The sequence below is a fragment of the Dipteris shenzhenensis genome, chromosome 22 (assembly GCF_047967505.1).
Source record: "Dipteris shenzhenensis isolate YYH24624 ecotype China chromosome 22, Dip_SZ_1.0, whole genome shotgun sequence".
Taxonomy (NCBI): domain Eukaryota; kingdom Viridiplantae; phylum Streptophyta; class Polypodiopsida; order Gleicheniales; family Dipteridaceae; genus Dipteris; species Dipteris shenzhenensis.
This window is the reverse complement of record NC_141617.1, coordinates 35,510,005-35,514,190: the sequence shown is the minus strand read 5'-3', so window position 1 is coordinate 35,514,190 and position 4,186 is coordinate 35,510,005. Positions and strand designations below refer to the sequence as shown.

At 39.1% G+C, this 4,186-nt stretch overlaps 1 pseudogene; it reads left to right on the top strand.

The window, feature by feature from the left end:
* The first annotated feature begins 2,785 nt into the window (after positions 1 to 2,785).
* LOC147888045 (uncharacterized) lies at positions 2,786 to 3,910 on the top strand (annotated as a pseudogene).
* Positions 3,911 to 4,186: the final 276 nt, after the last annotated feature.

The window sequence follows — 4,186 nt, the reverse complement described above, 5'->3', positions numbered from 1 at the left end:
AAGTGTACTTAAATACCAATTGGGTGAAGGGGGAATTCAAATCTATGTAAGAAGCCTCTTGAGGGGGTCCCATCCGTCTTTTGGACCTTAATTTGTAGATCATTCCCTAGAGATCACAATCTTAATAGAGTATTATTGTAGGAGCGTAATTTTTTATCAAGGCATGTTGCCTCTGCCATGACTGAGATAGATAAAGAGTCTCTTTGGAGAGGGAGGGTTGTTGCATTTCAATTGCAGTTCAAGGCTACAAGCACCATCTATTGCTTGAAAACTACAAATGACAAGACACGTACAGTGGGAAATAAGACAAAACAATGTGAAACAATGGCTAGAATGAGACTGATATTTATGCTAGTGAGAATGTAAACAAGGTACTAGTGAGGAATAAGTGCAATCTGTTAGAAAAGGAATTAGATTTCCAAGGATTTTATAGATGAGATTGGAATTCCTTTCTAAAACTAGTGAGAAATTGCTACGTATGTGGAGAAAGTGTTTATGAACAAGAATGCATAAATAAAGAAGAGGATGGCAAGTCAACCTGCACTAAACAATACCAAGTCAAACATTATGCAAATTAAGGGACAATTGTTGCCTTAGAAAAGCGGTTGTTGCTCATAGAGAAACCAAGACTCAAGGCCTTGAATATGACTTTTGGGAAGTGGGTACAAAAAAGTGCTATTATTGTTTGGAGATGGATGTAGACTTGTTTTTTGGTTCGTTCTTTCTTTTGGAGAATTGTTTTTTTCTTGATCACATGAGCATCTTAATTGCACTTTAATACATATTTACAACATATCTCAATATGAATGTAAAATTCACATGTACTTTTGAATGATTGCACTATTGCCATCTTTTCCTAACAGGTAGGAGGTTGATTTATTCTCATCCTTTCTTTTTGTATTTTGCTTTATCCTTCATTTGGCTATTTTCTTAAATTTCCAATTGCAAATACATCATACACCTAACTAAAGTGGGAAATTCTTTTGTCTCTGTAAAGATGATGGTGATATTTAGCTACCAATATGATATGTGGACTAATGTGTTGGAAGTAGTTTGATATGATGATTAGATAAGCTGTTTGATGTATATGTGGGAATTCAAGGCACCTAGAGAGATTTTTGGGGTTCATTTGTAGTGTAATGCATAGTAAGAAAATTGGAAGAGGTGATGCTAAATTTTTTGGGAAAAATGGTTGTTTTTGAAAGATTTGATATTATTTTTCAACAAGACAATATTTTGATAATTAAGTATGATGGCTAGAGAATTCATTGTACAAGGTTGAAACCCAAAACAAAGAATGTGGAAATTGTTGTTAAGATAAGAGGTGTTAGGAAGACATCATTATGGTTTAGTCATTTGGCAAATATGAAAATTCAAAGATTGTTGAAACCTAGCCCTTGCTTCTTGAAGTGTTCTATTCATAGTAGGTATAAATGTACATATGGGTTTCTGAATGTCATTTTTCATGTTACATTTAAGGTTGTCACCATTTCAAGAAAATATTGTTTCTCATTTTCTCTATCCTTTTGACTTGGTTGGAATGTAGTCATCACCTAACCTAAGATGTTAGGAAGAAAATGTATGGTTTGTTGATTCAGGGGCTTCTAACCACATGACCAGTCATGGTGAGTGGTTCAGTGATGTCAAAAACCTGGAAAAGCCAGGTTATGTTGAAACAAGTGATGATACTGATCATCCAATTGCACAAGTTGGTAAGGTGCCATTGGCTATGTGGAATGGAAGAAAAAAGTACTTGTCAGATGTACTTCATGTTCCAAACATCACCAAGAACTTGGTCTCAGTTGGCCAAATGGTAGAGTAGGGTTTGCAGGTCAGATTTAACCCTAATGGGTGCTTTGTTGAGGATTTGAAAAATCAGTGCCGCTTGGTTGCAAAAGGCAAAAGAAATGGCAGAATGTTTACCTTGGATGAGGATATCCCAAAGGTGCAGGCTGCTATGTTTGCACATGGAAGAGGTGTCATTGTAGATATTGAAATATGGCACAAGCGCATTGGGCACGTGAACATACAAAGGCTGAAATCTATGCAAACACATGGTATTGTTGCAGGTTTGCCAAAATTCAAAGTGGATGGAATGCAAAAGGTATGTGAAGCATGCCAAATGGGCAAGCAAGCCAGACATGCATTTCCACACAATGCTGAAGTAAGCAACAAGGCTTTGGAAGTGATCCACTCTGATGTGTGGACAACCAAAGCTGCTTCTCTTGGTGGATGCCATTATTATGTGAGCTTCATTGATCATCACACAAGGAAAGTGTGGGTCTATTTTATGAAGCATAAAAGTGAAGTGTTCAGCCACTTCAAAGCTTTAGGGCTATGGTTGAGAAAGAAAAGGGCATGCAAATAAAAGTGCTAAGATCTGATGGAGGGGGAGAGTATTTTTTAGAAGAATTCAGTGACTATTTGAAAGAGCAGGACATTCAGAGAAAATACTCATGCAGATCTACCCCTCAGCAGAATGGGGTTGCAGATTCAAGAAAGTGAAAAGAAGATGCCTGATTATTTTTGGGCTGAAGAAGTAGCAACTGCTATCTATATTATGAATAGAACCCCCACTGCAGCTGTCCATGGCATGATGCCTGAGGAAAAGTATACAGGCAGAAAACCAGATATTTCACATTTTAAAGTATTTGGTTGCATTGCTTATGTTCATATCCCTGATGAGAGGAGAACTAAGCTAGATCCAAAGGCAGAAAAATGCATCTTCATTGGATATTCTCTGCAGCAGAAAGGGTACCGCTGTTATAACCCTTCCACTCGTAGGATGCAAGTGAGCAAAGATGTTGTTTTTGATGAAATGAGTTGTTGGTATGGTCCAACAAAAGTTACAGAAGATGCAGATGTAGGAAATGGCAATGCTGTTGTGAATGTAGAACAGCAATCACAAAGTCTGAGTGGACTTGGTGAGTCCTCAGCTAATGGATCCAATGCATAGACAGGGAGACTGCGATCTAGTGGTTCTACTGATGGCAGTCCAGATAGTGGTGCCACGTAAAGGAAAGGAGAAGGTGGACCCTCCACCTATCTTTGATGTCTCATGTAGACACTCTCATATTGATGGAGAGTCAAGTGGATCAGAAATGAGCCTTGATGAGGAACTTGGGATTCCTTCAGTGGTTACTCTAGGTGTAAGAAAAAGCAGGAATGTAATTAAGACTCCTGGAGGTGATACAGGTACACGTAGGTCCACACGTGTTAAGTATCCTGTTGATAGGCTGAGATATGATGGTTTTTCAGCCCATCATTATGCATATATGGTCAAAATCCTAGAAGAACCAGAGCCAACTTGCTTCAAGGAAGCAGTTGGAAAGAAAAATTGGGAGGCAGCCATGGATGAGGAGATGGCAGCCTTGGATGCAAACTACACTTGGGAATTGATGCCTTTGCCTCATGATAAGAAGGTGATTGGCTGCAAGTGGGCATATAAGGTGAAGCACAATGCCGATGGGTCTGTGAGCACGTATAAGGCAAGGTTAGTTGCCAAAGGATATGCACAGACATATGGCATTGATTATGAGGAAACCTTCAGTCCAGTTGCAAGGATGGCAACTGTGAGAGCAGTAATTGCTATGGCTGCTACAAAAGGATGGTCTTTGCATCAAATGGATGTGAAGAATGCCTTCTTGCATGGTGATTTGCAAGAAGAGGTCTATATGATGCAACCAAAAGGTTATCAAGATGATGCACAGCCCCATTTTGTTTGCAGGTTGTGCAAAGCCTTGTATGGCTTAAAATAGGCGCCCAAGGCATGGTTAGACAAAATAGGCCAGTATCTTGTTACCATTGGATTTCAGATTTCTAATGCAGATTTTTCACTTTATGTGAAAAGAACAGATGGAGGGATTGTGCTGGTAGTCATCTATGTGGATGACTTAATTGTTACAGGTGATAGTGACACAGACATTGATGATGTGAAGCTGCTTTTAAAGCAGAAGTTTGAAATGAAGGATTTGGGAGAGCTGCATTACTTCCTGGGCATTGAAGTTATTAGGTCCCCTGGAGGGATATGGTTGTTACAGAGGCAGTATGGTTTGGATATGCTGTCTAGGTATGGGATGACAGGTTGTAAGCCCATCTTTGTTCCATTGGAATAGAATGTGAAGCTCAGTGCAGAAAAAGGAGAGCTTCTTGAAGATGTCACTGTATATAGATGCATAGTTGGGAG